The sequence below is a fragment of the Fukomys damarensis genome, unplaced genomic scaffold (assembly GCF_012274545.1).
Source record: "Fukomys damarensis isolate Sample0158 unplaced genomic scaffold, DMR_v1.0_HiC HiC_scaffold_31, whole genome shotgun sequence".
Taxonomy (NCBI): Eukaryota; Metazoa; Chordata; class Mammalia; order Rodentia; family Bathyergidae; genus Fukomys; species Fukomys damarensis.
This window is the reverse complement of record NW_022900943.1, coordinates 15,815,845-15,842,700: the sequence shown is the minus strand read 5'-3', so window position 1 is coordinate 15,842,700 and position 26,856 is coordinate 15,815,845. Positions and strand designations below refer to the sequence as shown.

Below are 26,856 nucleotides of genomic sequence, written 5' to 3'. Positions count from 1 at the left end.
CCAAATCACACACTATCCCCTGGTATCAGTTACAGAGAAAAACTCTAAATACCTTGCTCATATCTTAATTTCACTTAGAGCTTTGCCAGTTTCTGAAACTTGCAAAAATGTGGTGAGATGGAACACTTGCATACAACAAATTACATGAAACCTACTTGTTACCTACATATAGGCAGCAAGGGACAGCAGAAGCTTAGGATTCCGGGTTAGCTTATCCCCCAAGGCCCAGGGAAGTGGCTCAGAGTGGGTGGAGTCTTGTCTATGTGTGCTCCATTTGCAGCACAGCTTAGGGATTCTGGAAAGCATGCTTTACACGCTAACATGAAGCACTGGGCTGAAGCACTAGGAGAAATCCAATTCCAGGGAGGCCTGGATCAGAGCCAGGGCTATTCTGGCCACTTCTTCTTGATCTAAGGATGTTGCATTCTCATCACATTTAGAGACCTAAGTGGGAAAGGAAAGGGAAGGAAACTGTTTTCAAATCTACCTGGAGAACTGTCCTGCACTCCTCACATCTCAAAGTGAGTGCAGATCTGTCCTCTCTATTGTGCCTTGATGCATGTGAGCTACCGAGCTCAGAGTGTGCCATGTCCCATCCAGGAACACTTGTGAGACCTAAAAGCCATCCTAGACATCTTGTGCTCTCCCTCAGCACTATAAAGTCTTTTGAACTCTGACTTGAGGTAACACCAACTCCATCACAAGTTTTTCATCCAGACCACAACGTGCTTTCTTATGTGCCTTTTTATTTACATCTGGATTGATATCACAGGCCATTGTATTTTCAGTTCATTCTTGTCTGATGTGCTTTAGCCTTACTATAGGAGGATTGTTTTAAAATGTAAGTATTTGTGTTACTTTCCCTGCCTTTGAAATCCTACAGTGTCTTCTTATATCCTTTAGGGTAAACCCCAAATCCTAAGCATGGCAAGAGCAGCCCTTGTCCAGCTGACCCCTGCTTCTCTCTCTGGCTTTACCTCTAATTGATCTGTGTCCTGTTGGGTTCCTCCTATACCACAATCTGTGCATTTCCCCAAAGACGCCACACATGCTCTTTGACTGGAATACTCTACCCTTTCTTCCTATCTGTTGCATTCCATTTTATTCTTTAAGACCAAGCTCAAGTGTCACCTCCTCCAGAAAGTCCCCTATAAGCCCTTGTGGCAGAATTTATTTGGGCAGAAAATAAGACTCTGAACAGAAATGTCTTTGTTATTTCAGGATCATTGCCATAAAAATCAGTGTGTTTGTTCCATCCTATTTCTCAGTCAGAACCTTCAAAACCATATGTTACTAACGACTTAGCTGCAAGATGGCCGTCCAATAAGATGGGCTGTCACATAAAAGAGAAATAGACTTTGTTACGTTAAACACCTTAGTTTTCAGGATCGAACTGTTACCATAGCAAAACTAAGCTATTCTCAACAGTACCACCTCCTTCTAAACTGAAAGGAGAAAGCTTCCCTTTAAGCTCCCCAGCACGTCTTCACTGGATCAGTGATTTATTTATCTTTCTTCTCATTTAGACTATGGAAAGACATGACTTTTCCTATGTGGCTTTCACTCCAATGCTAGCGAATCCAGGAAACTCTAAAAATACTTGCTGAACTAAAGTACATCTCACCCAGCTCAAACCATAGACAGGGCTGCCAGTACAATATCATATTTCACAGAGATTCAGCAGTGTACAATAATTCTGCCAAAGGTCACTCAATCCACTACACAACAAATATGCTTCCACTGAACTCTTATGATTTGTGATACTGCCAACATGGAGTTAGGGTCAGTTAAGTCTCTTCTTTCTCTCTCATCTTTACTAGTCAGGATCCTACAGAAAATTTTTTTGTCTGGGAATCCAGAAGTTTTTTAGTGAAAGAATGGTTCCAAAAGATTTAGCTCAGTGGTGCCACCGCCTGCCTTGCAAGTGCAAGGACTTGAGTTTGATCCCCAATACCAAAGAAAGAAAAAAAGAATGAAAAAGTGGGTGAGTTATGGAACCATAAATTGTACTGCGGAACTCAGGAACTAACAGGGAGTGGGTGAGCATAGTGATCTTGGGGCCCAGTTGAGAGTTCCAGCAAAGGCCAGAATCCAAAATACAAGCAACAGTCTTGGGAGGGTGCAGAGACCAGCATAACTGCCACAAATCCAGAAGGAGCGTTCCCGATCAATATATCACTCTACTTATGCTGCTAGCGGGATTCCTGCTTCCACACTGGCCAACCCCAAATGATGCCAAGGGCAACCGAGCACAGGCAATGCCATCTTTAGAGCTTAGCCTCTTGGAAGTGGGGAGGCCGTCCTAAGGGAACAGGAGGACAAAAATGACCAGCATATACTCCGAAATCATCCTTGGATACTCAGTATCTAACACTTGCTGAAACTTTCTCTCCAAGTGGGTTTCTAGTGAGGAGTGTGAGGTAAGGTAATTGCTTCAGTTTCTCATGGGTCTCTATCTGTTCCTTCAAGGCCGGACTGATCCATGGGATCCTCCATGAAGTGTTCTTTGAACACACAGGACAGGTTAAATACTTTGCCTGTGTTCACTTGGCTTCCATGCCCCGCCCCTTTCATGACACTGCCCAAGTTATGAGGAGCTATGTATTGTGGTATTGATATGGGAGGGACAGCTGGAACTCCCAAACCGTCTAGATATTCAAAATGCAAGTTCATATTCTCTAAAATCGAAAAATGAATTCTAGGAACAACAGAGGTTAAGAGTGGGAAAAATTTATTGAGGGAAAGCAAGCTTCTGTCTAAGAGAGACAGAAGGGGGACTGGAAAGTGGGTTGCCTGCTCACCGCACTTCTCCAAGATGTTTTATACAGCAAAACCATATGGTGAGATGAATACAAAGTGGGACAATACTATAAGACCCAATGGAAAATCACAAGGTGGGCATGAGGTGGGGCAAAACCATGACCAACCAGTAAGATTACAAGTACAGTCACCCAGTAATACTGATTAAATGGGGGTCAAATGGGGGAGCAAGTCACGTAGCAAGTGCACAAGGATTTTCAGTAAGGGTGGGGGTCAGGGATATTTCCTGGAAAGGCTGGGCTAAGACCTTGGCCCCCCACCCAGGTGACAGATGCCTATTTAGAATGTCAATCGCTGGTATTTATTCCAGGAGAAGCGCAAGGGTATAGCAGTTTCTCTCCTTTTACAATTCTGGCATTCAGTGAATGTGTATTTATTGTCTTGCATGTTGGCTCCTTGCTGTGTTGGCTCCTTGAGGGCTGGCTGCTTGAGGGAGGCCCTACCTACAAGATATCTAATTAACTTACCTATCTGCTATAGAGTGTCTTTCTGGATCCCAGACTCCTTTGAGGATAGGAACTCTGTCTTACTTGTCTTTGTGTCAGGCACTTGGGATTGTGTACCTTTTACACAAAAATGTACATTTTAAACTAATATTTAGGGTTTCAAACTTCAAACTCTTTCTTGAATGGCACCAAGCACACCTATTATCCAGGAAAAACTGAAAAACACTGGTTTAAGAACACGTTACATGGTGGGTATCACTACATTTCTGGCCCGATGAGTTAACAAGAAAACTTCTCCAGTTATTTTGTATATAGAGTCTGCCCCCGCAAAAAAATGTATACACACTTCAGGAAAAGAAAAACAGTATGATTTTCTTTAACAGATGGTGTTACCCTCATATGGAGGACCCTAGAAGATGTCATATGTCACAGAAAATCCACTACAGTGTTGTCCCTTGAGAAGAAATTGAAAATACGTGTGTGCCAATCTCAATGACCAAGGTTATGTAAGGAGCAGTTCACCATACTAATTAATGTTTGGAAGATAGATAATGACCACCCCTTTGAGCATCTCTTGTAGTTGTAGGGGCCAAAGGTAAATTCGATTAATCTCATGATATCACAATAAATTTAGTATTAAAATATTTATACAAGTTTTCATTTGCCTGAAGGGCATGTATATTTTTTGGCAGACTCCGTATTATCCTGACCAGGCATCTCAGCCACAGTATTGAAGGACAGTGGCAGCAGCATGCTGTGGGCACTACAGCTTGTCGCAAATCGCCCTGGTATGGATGGTACACTGAGGCAAGAGAGAAGTGAGGGATTTGTTTCAGGTTTGCTTACTTACACAGTGCATTACTATTTGAAGACTGTGTGCTACAGGGCAAAGCCTCCAGAGTGATATGAAGTCTTAGGGTGTCATTTTATGAGCTTGGGCTCATTTCTTAAACTTGGTGAGCCTAGTGTCTTTATACAGTCTGTGGTGAGGATGAAAATGAGCAAATTTTGTAAAGTACAAAGCTCGGGGTACGTACTTTCCAGGCACTTGGTATGATTTTGATCTTTTTTTGCTTGACAGTATCTTACTGTGTTCATGAACAGGAGATGAGAGCCAGTATTCCATCCTGCATATGCTGCAGGGAAACTTAGTTGTCTGTACAGATAAATATATAACATGAAAGGGAAAGAATAAAATCTTTGGGATTTGATTCAAACAAGTATCTGAATTTTTGAACCATAAAGGGATCGTGTCTGAATCTCCAATGATTTGATGTATGAAAGCAATCAGAATCTTCAAATTTAACAACATGACAGGGAGGAGTACCTGTCTTCACACCCAGACTGGTCGTGCTTTTTATTTCTTTATTTCTGCCCGTGACTCGTTTTATCAAGTCTCTTGCTTTAAAACTTTGAGCTCACTACAGCCATGCAATATACCAAATAAGGCTCGCGTGGAAGGGAGGTACGAGGCTTTCGAAGTGAAATGAGGCGTGTGAAACAACACTGCCTCCGTCCTCTGCTGTCAGTTCTCGCTGAGTGTCAGAGCACAGTCCTTCAGTACACAATGCCATCTTGTGGTTCTTGTGAAAATCATTCCTTGGAAGATTCAAGAAGCTTGCTATTTAAGTCTCATCACTGGTGTTCCTTCCTTCCATGGTTTCACAGATTAAATTATCATCCCCTAAAATTTCACCTAACGAGAATGGAAGCCAGTTTATTGATAAAGTAGCAGGTCACTGTGGAAAGGAAAAATCACACTACTCTGTCTTTAAAGAATCTTTGGACATTTATGTCTTTGACAGAAAAAGAAAAGCAGGCTGGTTCTATGGCTAAATTTCCTTGGGAAGCAGTCACACATTATATTTTTGTAATACTATAGCCTGGAATCCTGATTCCCTTACCACGCCGTCATCCTATGTGTCAGCAGTTCGAATTCGGAGACCTGTGCAGAAAACCCTTATCCACACTTGTTTCCTCTGGGTTAAAATCTGCACATAAAGGTTTCAGCAGCAACAGCTATTTGGGCCAGTTTTGGAATTATGCGAGTGCTGTGGGTTCAGTTAAATTTCCTCAGGATATAAAAATAGGAGGTTTGGGTTTGTTTCCTTTTGAAACCTCAGGGACATCAAACCTAGAGCTCATTTTGGATGCTGCAGAGATTAATCCATATTCCTCTTTCAGCTGAAATAACGGCCTGATGTCCCAAATCATTTCTACAGTAATATTCTTTCTCTCCTTGGTTTAGAAGCGACCAGAAACAGCATTTTGAAAATCCTGCAGGAGAATACAGAGTACTCTTTTACTAAACATACCAATTGTTTTTTCTTATAAAACTCAGTCCCAATAAAGTCTCCTAAAGGGTATTCAATCAACTAATAAATACTTCCATGGGTCTACTAGGTCCTAGATAATCCATGAGGGGTTGAATATCCAGAAAGAAGTAAGACACTGTTCCTACTCCCAAGGGTTTTATAGAGTAATAGGAACAGCAGACAGATGAACAAGCAATTATAAATGTATGTGCTTTGTAATGCAGAAATGGGGATTATATGAGCAAATGAAACAGCACAGCAGTTCAATCTTAGAGGTCCTGGGAGACCTCCCAATTAAAGTGACAAGATAAAAGATGAGACAGACTGTGCACCAGGTGAAAAAGATGAAAAATAATATTTTATCAAGAGGTGGGCATGTACAAGTACCTAATACAGAAGGGATCTTTATGTGCAGACTAAGAACCCGAGTAAGGTTTCTGGCTGGGGTAAACCTTTGACATATGTATCACAGCAGGCCGTTACGGTTGAAAGTTCTAAAAGCTTTACTATCACCAGTTTAGACAAATAATAAGAAATAACTGAGTTTGGACAAATAACTGATAGAAATGGAGTGATTGGGCCTTCAAATCCGTATCAGTAGGTGAGCCCAATATCCTGAGGACAGAGGACATGGAAGGGCTGCTTAAGCCAAAATCACTGACTACCCTGGTATCTGTGGGACGATTCCAGTTCTAACCTGGAAAGTTTTGTGTTCTGGAAAACCCTTCAGTCCCAGAGAAGCAGGTTCCTTGGTCACCTTGATAGAGGTTGGGCTTTAGAAATATGGCTGTACTGTGGAAACTACATAGTAGCATTAGCATGACAAGAAGATCAATTAGGGGGCTACTGATGTAATAAAAGGAAAGATAAGGGTGGCTTGAACCAGGATGGTGATGGTGGAGGGATGGAGTAAAGTGAACAGATTCAACAATGATGGTTAAAATGGCAACTAGACAGAGGTTAGTGTGAACAAGTATTACGTGGGAGGGGTGGGAATGGTGAGAAAGAACAAAGTATTTAAGATAATTCTTAGATTACTTGTTTCATGAACAGAGTAGGTAGAAGTACTATGCACCAAGGAGGAAATCAAAAGAGGAATGATTTGGGGAATAGTGATGCATCCGAGAGGCCTGTGGAAATTTCAGTAGACACATCCTGTAGATAGTTGAACAACTTAGGTGAAAGGTTAGGGGCTTTGCTGTGGTTTGCATGTGGTTTGTCCCCAAAGGGTTCATGTGTTGGAGGTTTGGTTCCAAAATGTGGTGACCTTAAGAGGCAGCAGAATCTTTGAGATAGAGGGTGGAAAGTCACTAGGGACATTGGGACACACCCTTGAAAAAGATTAACTAGTTCTCACAAATCTGATGAGTTCCCATGAGATAAGTAGTTATTAAAGAAAAATACTGGCCTGTCCTTGCTGTCTCTGGCCTCCTGTTTAGTCCTATGAACTCTTCTACATGATCCCACCACAATGCTATCCACCATGATGTGATATAACTGGGGGTTTGGGGGGTGCTCAACAGAACCAGACTCAATATGTTTGTAGGCTTTCAGTCTATGAAATCTGAGCTAAGTAAACCTTTCTTCTTTATAATTTACATATGTTTTTATAATGATTAAAAATAGATGAACCGACCAACATGAGTGAGCATATAGATTTGGAAGTCTTCTCCGTATGAATGGTAACACAGGGATGGGTGAGGTCACCAAGGGAATATGTGAAAAGAGAGAGGATGTCTAACATCTGAAACTAGGGTTTAGGCCATGGCAGAGCGGTGCATGGAGAAAACTTCCAAGCCAAAGAAAACCAGAAGTACATAGTCTTGAAAACAAAGGAAAGAACAGTTAAGCTTTCAGAAAGAGGAAGTATTTGACATTATCAGATGATGTAGAAATATATAGTGTAAAATAAGGACTGAGAGTACACGTTAGGTCCAGATGCATATACCTCATTGGTAATCATGTGATAGTTTCAGGGGACAGCGAAGGTAAAAGAGAGTGTGCAGTGCATTAGTGCTAGGAACTGTGAGTAGATGACAGTAGATATGGGATAGTTCTTTCTAAATGTTTGATTGATATGAAATGGATAGAAGAATGTGGTAGCTGGAAGATGACCAGTTATCAGGGAAGATCTTTTTGGAAGATAATTGTTTCAATTGTTAAACACTGTCTTCATGCTGTATCTGTGGTCCTATTAGCAGTGTTGTGAGTCCTGGACCTCAGTTCAGGGCTCAGGCAGTAAGTACGGAGCATAGTCTGGCATGTCCTGTTTGAGAATTTCTTGTCTGTCCCTAAAGACTTGAATCAATGGCGACACTCAGAGTAACCATTTTAAATTTGTTCAAAAACCTCCTCAGTAGCCATCCTCTTGACCTCTCTTGCTAATATTTCTATCTTCCAAACTATTTTATACATATCAACTTATGACCCTCTAAAAAAATGTCAGCTATGAGACAATCACTAATAAAACTACCTCAAAATACCCTCAAAACTATTATTAAGAGTTCTAAAAATTGTTTAATAATCTACAGGAAGACATGAAAGAGAAACAGGAATAAGAAAGAAACATAGGATATAAATGAAAAAACTAACAAAATGGGAGATGTATGCTGTAAGGTATGAATGGCTATCTTAAATATAAATGATATAAACACATTAAAAAAATAGAGATTGGTAAATGGATAAACTCTTCTTAGATATAACACCAAAAGCATGATACATATAAATGTTGATATATTTGATCCTACTGAAAGTAAGAAATTTTGTTCTACAAAAGACTAAATGAACAAGATAAAGAGATAAGGTAAAGAGAATGAAAAATATTTGCAAACCACAGATCTGGCAAGTAGTTTGTGTCTAAAATATATGAAGAACCCTCAAAACTTAATAGTTATTTTTTAAAAGCCCAAGTAGAAAATGGGCAAAATATATGAACAGACATTAATTAAACCTGACATACAGAAAGCCTTTAAACACAAAACATGTTTGGCGTCATTACTTATTAAGGAAGTAAAACCACAGTGACTTATTACTACAGCCTGTAAACATGACTTAAAACTTAAGGTGGTGGCAATGCCAGATGCTGGGGGCAATTTGGAGAAAATAAAGCACTCCTACATTGCTGGTAGAAATCTAAAGAGGTATGCATAACCGTGCTGCAAAACAATTTAGCAGTTCCTTATAAAATTAAGTTTGCCATTCATATATGACCCAGATATTGCTCTTGGGTATTTATCCCAGGGAAATGAGAACTTGTGTTCATGCAAAGATTTGTATATAAATATTTACAGCAGTTTTATTTGTAAAATCCAGAGACTGGAAGTAACTCAGACGCCCATCAGTGGCTGAATGGTTAAACTGCATAGTGGCCACATGCTACGATACTACTTAGCAATAGAAAAGAAAGAACTGGTACATACTATGATTTAAGTGACTCCAGGAAACTATACCAAATGAAACAGACAACAGCCAAGATTATATACCCCACGATTCCATTTATAAAACATTTTTATAATGAAAAATTGCATAGTGGAACAGATTAATGGTTGCAAAGGAAAGAAATGAGAGAAATGGATGTGATTACTAAAGGAAATTTTGTGAAGGGTCACGGTGATGGAACTTCTTGTCTATGTCAGCAGATATACCAGCTAATATACATGATGAAGTTGCATCAAACTCAAGCCAGATTTGGGATAGGATATTTACAAAGGACTTCCGAATAAAGGATCATTACCTAAACTATACAAAGAATTCATAAAACTTAGCAATAAGAAAATGATCAATGCAACTAAAAGATATGCAGAAGACCTACTGGGCACCTTGCTGAAGAAGATATACAGATAGCATACGCAAAGATGCTCCCGATCCTGTGTCACCTGGGAACTGAAAATTACAGCAATGAGATACCACTGCCCATGGCTATTAGAATGGCCAAAATCCGAGACTGTGACACCACCAAATGCTAGTGACCAACTGCTGGTGGGAGTGTAAAATGGCACAGTCACTTAAGAGACAGTTTGGAAGTGTCTTTCTGAAGCTAAGCACACTTCAAAGCAAGATCTAGGAGTTGTGAGAGCTGGCCCAGTCGTCTGTGCCAGAATAGGCGTCACCTCTGAGGGCCAGGTATGCAGCTGGTAAGCACAGTTGGGAAGATACTGTAGGTAGCCTCTGTTTTGGACGATTTTAAGACATTTTGTATATGGCGGATAGAAATGCTTATGTATTTATATGTTGTTTGAAAATTATTTTGTAAATAATTGTTTGGTATTTGGGGAGGATTTTTGAAGGGAGGTAATGCTGTTGATTAATTATAAGCCTGTTCAGTGTGCAGAAAGGTGCCGTTAGTGACTAATAGGATGTCTTTGTTTTATATTTTTTCCAAAATTTTGGCATTGACATTTTCAACTAAAATTTCAATTATATACTGTGATTTTTACTTGTTGCAGTACATTAAAATTTCACAGGTACTTTGGGACTCAAGAGCTAGGATTTTGAAGTCAGTACAGTATGTGCTTTTCACATAATAAAGCTGTAATGGTGAGCAAAGTATTATGTATAAACTAGATTTTTCCACATCTGTACAGTATATGTATTTTGTCGCATTGAGATTATAGAAAGTTTAGAGTGTCAAATGTCTTTAATGTGTATTTTTAAAGAAATTTATGGGAGCTAAAATGCTTGGAGACAAGGGTATCACATTTCAATTTTTAAAAATCTTTTTAACTCTTCTGTGTCATTAAGATGCTTTGTATAATGCAAAACAATAGCTGGAGGAATTAAGTTTAATAAATATCAAATAGATTTTCTTTTAAAAAAAGAAAAAGCATTTGTGCTCCTGGGTGTTTACCCAAAGGAGATAAAGTTTATGTCCATACAGAACCCTGCAGATGGGTATTTATAGCAGCTTTATCCGTATCTTCCACAAGCTGGAAGCAACCAGAATGCCCTTCAGTAGGTACATGGATAAGCACCTGGTACCATCCAGACCATGTTTTATTCACCACTAAAAGAAATGAGCTAGCAAGTCATGAAAAGACATGCAAAGCTCACATACATATTACTGAGTGCAAGAAGTGAATTTAAAAAAGTACATTTGGCATGGCTTAACTACATGACATTCTGGAAAAAACAGAACTGTAGACCAAAAAGATTGGTTGGTTGCTAGGAGCTGGGGGAAGGGAGGGATAAATTGATGGAACACAGAAGATTTTGAGGGCAGTGAAACTATTCTGCATGCTCTCCTAGTGATGGCATGTCATAATACATTTTAAAAATCCATGGGGCATGCATCAAGAAGTAACAGAAGTGTGAACTGTAGTTGTGTCAGTGTAGGTGCGCTGGTAAAACAGACTATCACTGTGGCATGGAATGCTGATAGTATAGCTTGCCTGTGAGAGGCAGAAGACATAAACTGTGTTTTCTGCTCAAGATTTCTTGAACCAAGTAACAAAATAAAGTTTATAAAATGTATATAAAACAATACACACAGGTACAAATAAAACAGGATATCTGAATAAGTTTAATAGGTTACATCATTGTCAGTATCCTGGTTGTGGTATTATCTTGTGGTTTTGCAAAATGTTATCATTGGGGGATTCTGCATACAGAGTAATAGGATCTATCTCTCGTATTTCTTAGAACTGCATAGGAATCTACAATTACCTCAAAATAAGAGTTTAATTAGAAGTGTAAACTAGATCATCTTCATTCTATCTGAAAGCATCCAACTTCTCACCCTCCTTAGAATAAAATCAGAACTTGTTTCTAGGAATTATATATCCTTGCATGTTCTGTCCTCAGTACATGCTAAGAAACGTGCAGAAACAGTTGTTTCTGAGTCTTTACATAAGTTCTTTGTGATGGTCTGGTCAGTTGTATGAATGTCTCAGTTTTGTCAATAAGTTCAAATGTTACTGTTTCAGACCCTGTATTCCTGATCATTCCATTTAGAGTGATTTGCCTAGATACTGTATCACATTATCTTTATGACTTTATTTATTCTCCTCATAACTGAAAACTACCTACATTTCTATTTGCCTTTTCTCCTTATGTACCTGCCTCTGAAGAATTCATCTTCTGCGAGTACAGGGATGTTTGTTTTTTTTTCCTGTGCCCAGAATCAGGGTCGGTATATGATTTCTAGTAATTGCTCACTATCTACTAAATGAGTGGGTTTTTAAATGCATGCACATCTCAAAAAAATATTGGGGAGAAATTAAGGAAAGGAAAAGAATTATAATTTGGTGCCTTGGCAATACAACTAATTCTACTTCCTCCTCATCCCTTGGACTGTACCTAGAAGAAACAGTAAAGATGGCTAGCAGTGGGTCAGCTGCTTGTTTCTGCTAACCATCTGTCAGTCTGTTGTTTTGATTCACTGATTCTTTAGCCTTTAACATTTCCCTGACTGCCAGGCATTTTTACAGTCCCACCCTTCCCAACACATCCACATACTTCCTTCCAATTTCAAGAAGTTGTGTGGATGGGAGATCCTCACACTTATTCATGTCGAATGCTAATGGAAGTCATAGTCTTCCTGGAAACACTAAGATAAGGTAGTGGGAGTCTAAACAAGTGGATCCTGAATCTTTTTTTTTTCATTGAGTTTGTTGGTACATTTTAGGTATACAGTACAGTTACATTCATTATTGGGATCTTGTACCTTTCCATGACAGGTCTTGGTTCTCATTTTTTCCCCTTGTCCTTGCCCTCCCTTCACTCCCTCCTCCCCTCCCCATTTGCAAACACTTTTTTTTCCATTTTTTCATTTTCTCATGTTTTTTCTTTTCCTTTATTACCTGAATCTTGATGCAATACCCTATCTGACATCTCAGTTAAGTCCTAAGAGAGGAAACAATTTCCTTCCAGCTGCAGTGGAATTAGCAAAGCCTACTTATTCCTGGAAAAGAAGGGCTGAGAAACACACTAAACCACCGAGCTTGACAAGTCTGACTCTTACAACTGGATTTACTAGATTCGTGTGCAATACAGACAATGCAAGAAGGCATAAACCAAGAGGCCTCATTGAACCCTCTGCTTTGTCATGAGTTTCATGTTATATTGTTTGTTTCTGAGTTCCGTGCAGTAACCATCTCCTGAAAGCAATCATCTCTCATTATCATAAGTCCACTTACAAACATAGCCAATAGGCTTGAACCCTAATTGACATGCAGCGATACCACATTACACAGGTATACTGTCTTCGGTTCCTTAATGAGAGAGGAGGCTTTTTGGCCTAATCCTCCCATTGTACCTTATCCTCTGAGGGAAGGCTCTTGTTAAAATAAAATTTTTATAGTGTGTACAATCTGGTGTTCAAGAGAATCTTATATGGACTGATATAAAAGCAATGGTGCTTGCCCATGGCTGTCCATAAAATTATCTGGGGAAGTTTTAAAAAATGCCAGTATTAAAACTCTATCGTCTGGGGTGGGATCTAATTGGACAAGGGTGATCAAGCAGAGGGATTATTGTTTTTAAAGCTTCCCAGGCACTTTGTGTTTGTAAGAAGAGTTGAACCTGCTTGGTTAGGGCTGATTTGAAAGCATATTTCATGTTCTACTTACTGATTGCAATATCCTGACCAAGTTTCCACATAGTAAACAACAAGATTTAGTAATACACTTCCTTGGGTTGTTATTCTCTGGATAAAATGCATAACAGTTCAGCGGGATTTAGACAGTGTGAGGACTTCCAGTGCAGTATCCTGTCTGGTCCAAGGTAGACTTTAGATGTTACTCCTTTCCCCTCCTTCCCTTGCATCTGTTGCTACACTTTATCCTAGTTCCTATCCTTACAAGTTTGGTCTTTGGAGTTTAATAGCCTAACCTCTCTCAGGGAGCTTATGATTGTCAGTTTGACTGGATTAGGAGCCACCTAGCTGATTAGTAAAGCACACTTCTGGGTATGTCCGGCTGCGCCATGGAGGTGTGACCTTGGAGCCTGTATTTGGTCCCTGGTCCTGTCAGGCACTTTTCCTTTGCTCTTCTTCATGGGTACCATGAACTGAGTAACTTTGCATCAGGATATCCTGGGAAGAAGGTGTAACCTAAGACTTCACTCCAGACCTACTAAATCAGAATCTGCATGTAAATAACATAGCCAAGTGAACTGGTGTCTTAAAAGCGGAAAAAGGACTTTTATAGTATGATAAACTGATGGTTGACAATGAACCAGCCAGATATGTCACAGAGGTTCGGGTGTCATTTTCTCATGGATACTCTGCCCCTCCTTCCTGGACTGCCAACTCAGTCAGTTATTAGCACCGCATTTTCCCATTGTCAGACCCAGTTCCAAGTGGGGAGTGGTTCTACTCCAGTCCCATTGGTATGAACACAGAATCCTTCATATAGTCCTGAGCTGTTCCTTGAACTCTATCACCTTTATTCCAACCCCAGATTCTCAGATCTGATCCTGATCTCCCTTCTGGCCTTCAGATTCTTTGCCTTGGCCTGCTAAGAATCCATGTCCTTTCTCATTTTCTTATATCCAGTCTGGAGAGCAGTTCTGCCCAGGAAATGAGAGCTGGTGCTGGACTGGCCACAGAGAAAGGAAGTCAGCCTAATGAGGCTTGCTCAAGTGGGCCGTTGAGGGCTACTTTGACCCTTTCAAAGCGATCTTATGTTCATGCTGGCTTTTTAGTGATTCGGGGGTGTTTGGAGCAATATTTCATAGAGGACGGCTGGGAAAAGGAAGCTATGAACACAAGGAACAAGCACTCCTAATTTGGTAAAGAGAATATTACTAGCGGCTAATACCACTCCCAATTTTTCTCTTGTTAAGCTGCTATTTTGTATTAGCCTTTTGGGTTCTGGCTTTTCTCCCTGTGTACGTTTTCATTATGACCAAATTGATTAACTGAAAGATACGCTGCTATGCAGGCCACAATTACATTGGCAGTAAAACCCAATAAAAGCTGTATCTGTCATGACATGGACAGATCATTCACTCAGCAGTAGCTAAAGAGAATCTTTCAGGCTGCCCTCACTTGTTTTTCTGCAAATGTATTTTGGGTTTATTTTAGGGCATGTTGTTTGGCATTTTCAATCATGTTGTTGTTTTTTTTTTAAATCCCAAGTCATTTCATAAGCGAACTGACTTCCCTGATAATTAAATTCTCCCCACAATGGCAACTTCACCACTGATTTTCGTTTTATTATAAGGTGTGTGTGGTTTATGCAGCTAGTGTCAGCTTTCACCATCTTCAGTACACTCATAAGAAGGTGTCACCAGGCTAATATGTGCCCAAGTGACCCCATTGTACATTTGGAGGTGCATACTCTGTTTATATATGGAAGATAGCTCAATTAAGTGTTTTTTATTTATTGTCGAAGCCACTGAACTAATTTGGAAAGCTCCAAATACAAAGATATAGATTTTATTCAACTCTGTTCTATTAATATGTAATTTTACATTGGATTAAAATACACTCTTATGGATATCATATTAGATCGGAAATAATATTTTATGTTCCTCAAAACCCATTTAAGAAGGTTTTACCTAGAACAGATAATGAACTGTGAGTTTGGCAAATTCCGGAAAAGGTAGTCTGTACCCTCCCTTTGTAAGTTCAGCAGATGTAGGAGTTGGCTTGACCCATTCTATTTGATGAATTGCCTATTTTTCTGATCGTGCCTTTTTTTTTCACTGCACAAACACTCAGTTATCACCAACTGGACAATTCCTTCTTTGCCCAGCCCCTAATATAGTAATTTTCAAACTGCTGATTGTATTCCTTCGGTGAGTCATAAAAATTATTTAGTGAGTTTCTTACAGTATTTAAAAATAGATCATAGTGCCTCACAGGCAGAAAGGAGAAGAGTTACTTTGTGAAGTTTTTGTTTTAGCAATATGTGTGTAATTATGCAGTAATGAAAATTCTATTGCTTTTTGTGAGGTGTAGTGAAGAAAAAAAGTTTGAAATACATGAATGGACCTAACCTGAACTGCTTCCTTAAATGATTCTCTGATGGGAAGATCAAAGCTCTCCGCCTCTGAAGAAGACAGTTTTTAGGCTGCTATTAAGCTAATAGCCGTCCCCAGGACAGAGCACGGCATCTGGATGCCACAGTCAAGATTACTGGGATAATCTAATCATCAGAGTGCAGGGTTCGCCCAGTGTGAAGGCGAGGTGGGCAGCTTCAGCATTGCTGGGAAGTGGATGAGGGGACAGCTTCACAGGTGCCCCCTCAGAACCACTGACTAAAACCCTCGGGTGGGGTCTGTGCCTGTTCATGTAGATCATAAATGGAATGGATGAAGAGATGTGGGGAGAGGTGACTAAGTTGTGAGGCTTAAACTGGCAGTGAGCTCCTAGCTTAATGGCTATTGGCGGTTGCAGCAGCGGGAGGAAGTGGGTCATGGGGGCGTGGCCTTGAGAACCACCTCTGCTCCCTGGTCCTTCTCTGGCCTCTTCCCGATGTGTTCCGCTCCTTAGCTGCCAGCACAGTGACCAGCTTTCTCCGCCATAGCCTTCTGCCAATACTTGCCTTGGAGCCAGCGGCTCATGGACTGAAGTCTATGAGATGGAGCCAAATAAACTAATTCCTTCTTTAAGTTGCAGGGACAGGCATTTTGTCCCAGAGAGGGGACAGCTGACCGATGTGGAGTCAGCCATCCTGGGTTTAACAACCCTCCATGCAATCGTGATGCACGCTGCTATCTCAGAACCACTGGGCTGCCATTTTGCCTCTCTGGTTAAGATTTTCCTGAGGGTATGATTCTGTCTGATGGCATCATGAATGGAATTGTTTTCATTGCTTCATTTGTGGGACTTGTTCATTGTTAAGTATAGAAATGTAACTCAATTTTATGCGTTTATTTTGTATCCTGCAACTTTATTATTAGTTTTAACAGATGTGTGTGTGTGTGTGTGTGTGTGAGAGAGAGAGAGAGAGAGAGAGAGAGAGAGAGAGAGAGAGAGAGAGAGAGAGAGGAGAGAGAGATCTTGCAGTTTTCCATATACATAATTAGACCATTTCTACATTGTTACTTTTTCCTTTTCAGTTTGGATGTCTTTTATTTTGTTTTATTGCCCAGTTACTCTGGCTAGGTCTTTCTAGAAACAATAAAAGTGAAATCCTTGAGTCATGTGTGGTGGTGAACATTTTTAATCACAGCACTTTGGAGGCTGAGGCCGGAGGATAGCTAAAAGTTTGAGTCCAGCCTGACCAACATAGTGAGACCCTGTTGCCAAAAAAAAAAAAAAAAAAAAAAAAAAAAAAAGAAAGAAAGAAAAAGAAAACAAAAAACAAACAAAAGTGAAATCCTTGTCTTATTTTAGATCTTAGGAGAAAAACAGTTTTTCACCACCTGAGTATACTGTTATCTGTGATATTTTCAAATATATGTCCTTGGCTATGTTGAGGTAGTTTCCTTGTATTCCTACTAGCAGGTCTTCTATTTAGATATTTGAAACATTTTAAATTGATGTGTGTGTAGGGTGGGAGATAGAGATCTAGTTTCAGTTTTCTAGGTATTGATATCCATTTTCCCAGCATCGTTTGTTAAAAAGGTTTTCTCATTTCAAAATTTGTTTTTGGCCCCTTTGAGAAGAAGGATGGATAGATGTGGTTGTATGAGTCTGTGTCAGTGTTCCCTGTTCTGTTTTGCCGGTTTATGTCAGTATTGTGCTGTTTTTACTACTGTGACTTTGTAGTATATATATATATATATTTTTTTTTTAATTGAGTTTATTGGTACATTTAGGGATACAGTACAGTTACATTCATTGTTGGGATCATGTACCTTTACATGGCAAGTCTTGATTCTCATTTTTTTCCCCTTACCTCTGCCCTCCCTTCACCCCCTCCTCCCCTCCCCATCTACAAACACTTTATTTTCATCTTTTCATTCTCTCACATTTTTTTCTTTTCCCTTTTTGTTCTTCCCCTACGTATCACACCTTCCCTACACCTTTAGCTCCTTTCCTCCCATTTCTAAATGTCAGTAATCTTATTAGAATCTTATGCATTGTTGCAGAATATTCACACCAGGGAAACTATTTGGTATTTACACATGTGGGACTTATTTATTTCACTTAGGAGTATATCTTCAATATGTATCCATTTTCCTATGAATGAATCTATTCTCTCGCTCTTTATGGCTGAGTAATATTCCATTTTATAGAAAAACCACAACTTCTTTATCCAGTTTCCAACGGATGGGCAAATAGGTTGTTTCCAAGATTTAGCTATTACAAACTGTGCCGCTATAAACATGGGTGCACATACTTCTCTGTGATATGATTCTTTTAGTTCTCTTGGAAAGATACCCAACAGAGGGATGGCTGGGTCAAATGGAACCTCCAGTCCAAGCTCTTTGAGGTATCTCCATATTGATTTCCATAGTGGTTGCACTAGTCTGCACTCCCACCAACAATGGAGGAGGGTTCCTTTCTCCCCACAACCCCGCCAACATTTGTTATTGTGTGATTTCTTGATAGCAGCCATTCTTTGTGGGGTGAGGTGGAATCTCAGTGTTGTTTTCATCTGCATCTCTCGAATGACCAGTGATGTGGAACATTTTTTCATATATTTTCTTGCTGCTTTCACTTCTTTGTATGAGAAATGTCTGTTCATTTCGGATGCCCATTTTTGGATCGGGTCTTTATATTTGGGGGGACTGATTGTTTTGAGTTCTTTATATATCCTTGATAATAGTCCTTTGTCTGAGGTACAGCTGGTAAAAATTTTTTCCCACATTGTAGATTGTCTCTTAGTTCTGCTAATGGTTTCTTTTGAAGTACAGAAGCTTTTTAGTAAGATGAGATCCCAGTTGTTGATTCTTTCTGCTAGTTCCCGTGCTACTGAGGATTTGTTCATAAAGTCTTTTCCTATACCAATGTCTTCCAGAGTTCTGCCTAACTTACTTTCCAGCAAGTTTAATGTTTCTGTTTTAATATTTAGATCTTTAATCCATTTGGATTTTAATTTAGTGCATGGCGAAAGATAAGGGTCTAATTTTAATCTGTGACAGGTTGATATCCAGTTTTTCCAACACCATTTATTAAAGAGGCTATCTTTCCTCCACTGAGGATGGTGAGCTCCTTTGTCGAAGATGAGGTAGCTGAGTACATCTGCATTTGTTTTTGTGTCTTCCAGTCTGTTCCATTGATCCTCAGGCCTATTTCTTTGCCAGTACCATGCTGATTTTATCACAGTGGCTTTGTAGTATAGTTTCAAATTGGGAATTGTTACACCTGGTGCCATGTGACTGTTGCCTATAATGGCTTTTGCTATTCTAGGTCTCTTGTGGTTCCAAATGAATTTTTGGATTCTTTTTTCTAGTTCTGTGAAATATAGTGTTGGAATTTCAATTGGCATTGCATTGAATGTATATAGCAGTTTCGGTAGTATGGCCATTTTCACTATGTTGATTCTTCCTACCCAGGAGCAGGGGATATCTTTCCATTTTTTTATATCCTCTTCGATTTCTTTTTTCAGAGTGCTGTAGTTTTCAGTGTAGAGATCTTTTGTTTCTTTTGTTAGATTGATTCCTAGATACTTCATTTTTTTGGATGCTATTGTAAAAGGAATTTTTTCCCTTATTTCTCTTTCTGTCTGTCTGTTATTTGTGTATAGAAAGGCTATTGATTTTTGGGTATTCACCTTGTATCCAGATACTTTACTGAATCTGTCAATTAAGTCTAGAAGTTTTTTGGTGGAGTTTTTTGGATCTTCAATGTAGAGTATCATATCATCAGCAAATAATGATAGTTTAACTTCTTCCTTTCCTATCTTTATTGCTTTAATTTCTTTCTCTTGTCTAATTGCTGTGGCTAATGTTTCCAGAACTATATTGAAGAGAAGTGGCGATAGTGGGCATCCTTGTCTTGTTCCTGATTTTAACATGAAGGTTTTCAGTTTTTGGCCATTCAATATGATGTTGGCTGATGGTTTTTCATAAATAGCCTTTATTAAATTGAGGTATAGACCATCTATTCCAATTTTTTGCAGGGTTTTTATCATGAATGGGTGTTGAATTTTATCAAATGCTTTTTCTGCATCTATTGAGAGGATCATATGGTTTTTGTCCTTGACTTTGTTAATATAATGTATTACATTCACTGACTTTCGTATGTTGAACCACCCTTGCATCTCTGGAATAAATCCGACTTGGTCATGATGGATGATCTTCTTAATAATCCTCTGTATTCTGTTTGCTAGTATCTTATTAAGGATTTTTGCATCTATATTCATTAAGGAGATTGGTCTGTAGTTCTCCTTTTTGGTTGTATCTTTCTCTGGTTTGGGAATCAGAGTGATACTTGCTTCCAGGAATGAATTTGGAAGTATAGCTTCTCTTTCAATTTCATTGAAAAGTTTGAAGAGTAATGGTAGTAGTTCTTCTCTAAATGTCTTGTAAAATTCAGCAGTGAATCCATCAGGGCCTGGGCTTTTCTTTGTTGGTAAGTTTTTAATTACATTTTCAATTTCACTGATTGTGATTGGGGTGTTTAAAATGTTTTTATCTTCTTCGTTCAACTTTGGTAATTCATAAGTATCTAGAAATCTGTCCATTTCTTCTGTGTTTTCCATTTTATTAGAGTACAGGTTCTCAAAGTAGGTGTTCATGATCCTCTGGATTTCTTTCGGATCTGTTGTGACTTCGCCTTTTTCATTCCTAATTGCATGGATCTGAGCCTTTTCTTTCCTTTTTTTGATAAGATTAGCTAAGGGTTTGTCAATTTTATTTATTCTTTCAAAAAACCAGCTCTTTGTTTCATTTATTTTTTGTATCGTTTTCTTAATTTCAATTGCATTGATTTCTGCTCGGATCTTTATAATTTCCTCTCTTGTTCGAGCTTTGGGTTTTTCTTGCTCTTGTTTTTCTAGGAGTCTAAGTTTCATCGTTAAGTTGTTTATTTGAGCCCGCTCTGTTTTCCTAGTGTGGGCATTCAATGTTATGAATTTTCCACGTAGAACTGCTTTCATTGTGTCCCAAAGATTCCTGTATGTTGTATTGGCATTCTCATTTATTTGTAAAAACTGTCTAATTTCTTCTTTAATTTCCTCTGTAATCCATTGATTGTTTAGGAGAGTGTTGTTCAGTTTCCATGTGCTTGTGAAGTTTCTATAGTTTCTTGTGCTATTGATGTCTAGTTTGATTGCACTATGATCTGATAATAAACAGGGGATGACTTCAATTTTTTTGCATTTATTTAGACCTGTTTTGTGAGCCAGTATGTGGTCTATTTTGGAGAATGATCCATGTGCAGCCGAAAAGAATGTATATTCTGGTTTTTGGGGGTGGAATACTCTATAAACATCTATTAAGTCCATGTGTTCCAAAGCTTGGTTCAGTTCTATTATTTCATTGTTGATTTTCTGCCTAGTAGATCTGTCAATTTGTGATAGTGGGGTATTTAAATCCCCCACTACAATTGTATTAGTGCTTATTTGGTTTTTCATGTTACTTAATATTTGTTTTATATAGTTGGGGGCATTTATATTTGGTGCATATATGTTTATGATTGTCAGCTCTTCCTCTTGAATTGTTCCCTTTACAAGGATGTAGTGTCCTTCTTTGTCTCTCTTAATGAGTTTTGGTTTGAAATTTACTTTATCTGAGAATAAGATTGCTACCCCTGCTTTTTTCTGGACTCCTGACGCATGGAGAATTGTTTTCCATCCTTTCACTTTCAGTCTATGGACTTCCTTTTGCACTAGGTGTGTTTCTTGTATACAACATATTGTTGGATTTTGCTTCTTAATCCATTCTGCCAATCTGTTTCTCTTGATTGGTGAATTGAGGCCATTAACATTGATGGTTACAACTGATATATTTTGACTTATTCTTGTCATGTTTTTGTCCATTTGTTGACTCTTTTTACTTTTTCTCCCATCTCCTTTTAGTTTCTTGCCTTGCCTATTTGATTTGGTCTGTTGGGCCTCATGTTATTGTGAATTTCGTTGTCCTTTTCTAGGATATTGTTTAGAATTCCTTGCAGTGCTGGTTTGGTGTTCATGAAATTTCTCAGGTGCTCTTTGTCGTGGAAGTATTTTATTTCCCCATCTATTTTGAAAGAGAGTTTTGCAGGATACAAAAGTCTAGGTTGGAGATTCTTTTCTTTTAGGACTTGGAATACCTCACTCCAGGCTCTCCTTGACCTAAGGGTTTGTGTTGAAAAGTCTGCTGTGATTCTAATGGGCTTCCCTTTGCATGTGATTTGTTTCTTTTCTCTTACTGCTTGTAGTATTTTGTTTTTCTGTTGGATTTCTGGAATCTTGATTATTATATGTCTAGGTGTAGATTTTTTTTGATCGTGGCTAGTTGGGGTTCTATATGCCTCACTTATCTGTATGTCTAATTCTTCCCTTCTGTTTGGGAAGTTTTCTGTCATTAATTCTGTGAAGAGCTTTTTTATATCATTTGTGTTTTCTCCTGTTTTTTCATGAATTCCTATCAGTCTTATGTTATTTTTCTTTGTATCGTCTAGGAGTTGTTGGATTGATTTCTCATGATCCCTTACTGTTTTTAATAGACCTCTTTTTTCACGGTCACTGACTGCTATCCTATCTTCTATATCTGAAATTCTATCTTCGCAATCTTTTATTCTGTTTCGTACACTTTCAATAGAGTTTTTAATCTCCTGGATATCTGTTTGAATCTGTTTTATGGATTCCATTTCTTTCCTCTGTTGGGCATTCATTGTTTCCATGTCTTTCTTATGCTGAGTCTTCATGGCTTCTATCACAGTCTTGAGCTCATCTATTTTTTTCTCAGTTTCTGCTCTAGAGTCTCGAATCATGACTTCTATTTTGCTCATCATCTCTCTGGCTAGCTGGGAAATTATTTCTGATTTGAATTTTTCTAGAGCCTGATTGATCAATTTTGTTACCTCCTGTGCTATGGGTCCAGGGAGTCCTGTTGGTTCACTATCAGACTTTTCATCCTCATTTGTCCTACTATTTGCTATTGGTGAACTGGATATTTGTTTTTGTGTCTTGCTTAAGTGTTTTCTCATTTTTATTTTTATTGTTGGGTTGTCCTTCTTTAATTTCTGGGTATTACTTAAATCTTCCTAATATAGTTGCGTTTTAGCTTTTGAGTTTCTAATGACTCATAGACATTCTCGTTTTCATAATATCAGAGAAAACAACTCTTTAAATCAATCACCACTCTTTGTCCCAATTGATACATTCAGCAGCCCAATAGGATCAGGCACAGCTTGCCAACTGACCACTTATGGTAGTCATTAATGTATCACCTTTAACTCATGTGAATTAGATTAATTTCAAGAAGCAGCTCATAGTATGTTTGCAGTGAATATTCTTTTCAATATGGCATCTTTACCATTTAGGATGGGGGGTTCGACTTAGAACAAGAGGATTAGATAAGTGAAAGAATTAGAGCAGGTTTGAAGTGAATCCAGAGGTTGTAGAATTACCTTACTATCTTTACAAAGCTATTAAGTTCAGGGGGGATAGAGAGAGTGCAGGAATAAGGACAGGAATATATCCCCTTAACAGTAACAGGCGCTTGCCTTCCCTTGAAGGTACAGAGCCATGAGTGAGGTAAAATGACTGGAGAAAAGAACATAAAGAGAAACCCGTCCTAAAAACAAAAAATAAAAAAAGAAGTCTGAGTTCTTCAGGAACTGGAATAAAAAGGGAGATGAGGGACACTATGGTGGAGCAAGAGACTGAGTTGGAGAGACAGGACAGAAAAAAGAAAGAAATTTTAGGGTGGAAAGAGGAAAAAAGAGACAAGAGAGAGGGAAAGAAAAAGAATTTGAAGGTCCTCTTTCAGGCTATCTCTGATCTCATATTATACCACATGCACAGTCATATGCGGAACCCAATCCCCTGGTTATAGCTAGCCAATGGCTGTTCCTCACGACTGAGACTGAACACAATCTACAAAGCCTAACTTTAGTTTCCTTACCCTCAGGGTTGAACTCCACTCCGTTCTATTACAGGTTTCCCCTGCCCTTTCTTTAAAGATGATCAAAGTTCGGAGCTCAGAAAACTACCCTTCATGGGAACCTATGCCTCTGCAGAGTTGGTCTAAGGACTGGCCCGATCAGGAGTTTTGAGAACGGGGGGGGGGGTCGTGTGGGTGTTTCAAGGGCGCCCGCGCGGCTACCTTCCTTCCTGGGTCTGTTGTCGCGCAGGCCGGGAGCTCCCGCGCAGGCCGGGAGCTCACGCGCACGCCGCCGGGTGATCGCAGACAGGCAGGTAGGCAGGCAGCTGAAAAAAAGCCCCTCTGGGGTCCTTGGGTCCTTCCTGGGTCTGTTGTCGCGCAGGCCGGGAGCTCACGCGCATGCCGCCGGGTGATCGCAGACAGGCAGGTCTGTAGTATATTTTGAAAAGGGAATTATGATAGGTTCAGCATTGCTCAGAAGATGCTCAGAAGAAAGCTCAGTATTGCTTCTGTCATTCTGGGCCATTAGTGCTTCTATAGAAATTGTAGGAGTGTTTCTTCAGGTTCTCTGAAGAATACCTTCAATATTTAATGAGTATCGTACTGAATCTGGAGATTGCAAACAGTAACATGGCCATTTTAACAATATTTATGCTGCTGACCCATGAACATTGGAGGTCTTCCCATCTTTTAATGCCTTCTTCAGTTTCTTTCTTCACTGTGCTGTCATTTTCCTTTAGCAGTCTTTCACCTCCTGGGTTACACTTGGTCGTAAGTTTTTTGTTTTGAAGCTAGTAAAAATGGAATTTCTTTCTCAGTAGGTTCATTGTAAGTTTGTAGCAAAACTATTATTTTTTGTATGTTGATTTTGTGTCATATTGCTTTGCTGAATTTATTTATCAGACCTAAAAGTCTTTGGTGGAGTTTTTACAGTTGTCTAGACTAAGAATCATATCATTTGCAAATAGGATTAATTTCACTTCTTTTTCTGTTCATTTTTTTTTCTCTTGTCTAATTGCTCTGGCTAAAATTTCCGATATATATTGAACACTACTGTGAGACTAGACACGTTGATTTTAGAGGAGATACTTTTTAATATTTCTGTATTCAGTATGATGTTGTCTGAGGGTTTGTCATATGTATCTTTTATTATGTTGCGATACTAACCCTCTGTGCCTAGTTTCTTCAAGGCTTTTAATAATGAACTAATGTTGACTTTTGTCAAAAGATTTTGTTACATCTATTGAGATGATTATGTGATTTTTGTCCTTGATTCTTTTTTATGTGGTATATTACATTTATCGATTTACATTATATATACATATATATATATATATATATATATATATTTACATATTTGCACAGCTCAGGTGAAACCAAATTGATCATTGCATATGATCTTTTTCATGTGTTGATAAATTCTGTTTGTAAGCATTTTATTAGGAATTTTTGGCATTTATGTTTATCAGGACTATTACTCTACAGTTAGTTTTTCCTTTTTCTTTTTTTGAGTCTATATCCAGTTTTGGTTTCAGGATGATACCGGCTTCATAGGATGAATTTCAAAATGTTCCTGCCCTTTCTAATTCATGGAATAGTTTGAGGAATATGGTTGTGCTTCTTTAAAGGTATGATAAAGTTCAGCAGTAAATTAATCTGGCTGTGAGCTTTTCTTTGATGGGAGACATTTTATTTCAGCCTCAATCTTCATTACTTGTTGTTGACACATTTAGGGTTTTTACAATACAAACTCTTGATATATTATATATGTCTAGGATGTACCCATTTCTTCTAGATTTTCCAGTTTATTAGAATATAAGTTTTAAAAATAGTTCTAATGAACTCTGTATTTCAGCGTTATCTCTTGTAGTAATCCATTTTCATTGCTGATTTTATTAATTTGGAACTTCTCTCTTTCTTTTGGCTAGTTTGGCTAAAGATGTATTCATCTTGCTTATCTTTTCAAAATACCAACTCTGTTTTTTTCATTGATCTTTTATACTGTTTCATAAATTTCAATTACGATCTCTATTATTTCTCATTAAAAATTTTGAATTTGGTTTGTTCTTGTTTTCCTAAGATCTTGAGAGGCATCACTAGGTTATTTATTTGTGATCGTCCAGTTTTTTTAGGGTAGGCATTTATAGTTATAAACCTCTCAGAACTGCTTTCGTTGTATCACACAGATTTGGGTACATTGTGTTTCCATTTTCATTTGACTCATGTTTTTTAAAAAATTCTCCCTTGATTTCCTCAATAATCCACTGATCATTTAAAAGTGTGTTAGTCAATCTGCAAAGCTTGTATAGTTTGTGTGGTTTATCTAGTTTTATTCCATTGTAATCTGATAAAATCCATACAATTATTTTAATTTTTTTGGCGTTTGTTAGGATTTGTTTTATGACCTAAAGTATGATCTATTTTAGAGAAAATTTCATGAGCTTTTGAAAAGAATGTACATCCTATAGTTGTTAAAAGAAATATTCTGCTCAGTCCGTTTGACCTGTAGTGTAGTTTAATTCTGACGTTTCTCTGTTGATATTTATTTATTTTTTGGACCTTTGAACCCATGTGTTTGTGAGAGTGGGGTATTTAAGTCACACACCATAACTGTGTTTGGGACCAGATGTCCTTTTATGTTGATTAGTGCTTGCTTTATGAAGTTGAGTGCATGGATGTTTAGTGAATATGTAGCTACCTTCATTATATTTTCTCGGTGAGTTTTCCCCTTTACCAGTATTTAGATCTTTTATAGTCTCTTCTGACTAATTTGGGCTTTTCTGAATATAAGCAGGGTAGCCACTCCTACTTGCTTTCAGATTCTATCTGCACAAACTATCATTTCCCACCCTTTCACGCTCAATCTTTGTATTTCTTTGCAGGTAAAGTGTGTATCTCTTACAGGCAATATATATTTGGGTCTTATCTTTTAATGTAATCCACCAGCTTGTGTCTTTTATTGGAGAACTAGATCACCTAGGGTTATTATTGAGAGGTATGTACTCATTTCTGTCGTTTTGTGATTTTTCTGATGTTTGAGTCTTTCCTAATATTCATTTGCTTGTCTGTTTTTTCTCTCATGTATGTAGTGTTCCTGTAAGTACCTTTTGTGATGCCGGTTTAGTGAACATGAATTTCTGTAGTTCCTGCTTATTTGGGAATTTCTTTTTGTCTCCTTTGATTCTGAAGAATAGCTTTGCTGATGTAGTAACCGATGTTGTCCATTAACTTTCAGAACTTGAAATACACTATTCGGTGCCTTCTTGGACCTTACAGTCTCTACTGAGAAATCTACTATTATTCAGATAGGCTTGCTTTTATGCATGATTTAATGTTTTTTCTTTTACAGCTTTCAATATCCTCTCTTTGCTCCCTACTGTTGGCATTTTCATTATATATAATTATATAAT

The 26,856-nt window shown here is 38.4% G+C and overlaps 1 long non-coding RNA gene across 3 annotated transcripts in view; it reads left to right on the top strand.

Moving 5' to 3' along the window:
- The window catches only part of LOC104873450, a 164,236-nt gene that overhangs the window by 51,003 nt on the left and 86,377 nt on the right, over positions 1 to 26,856 (top strand). For 2 of the 3 annotated variants that reach the window (XR_783474.1, XR_783477.1), the window contains exon 7: positions 3,650 to 3,744. The exons of the other annotated variant lie outside the window; for it this stretch is intronic. This is a non-coding gene — a long non-coding RNA (uncharacterized LOC104873450). Of the gene's footprint in view, positions 1 to 3,649; positions 3,745 to 26,856 lie in introns of those variants that run through there. 3 annotated transcript variants of the gene reach the window in all.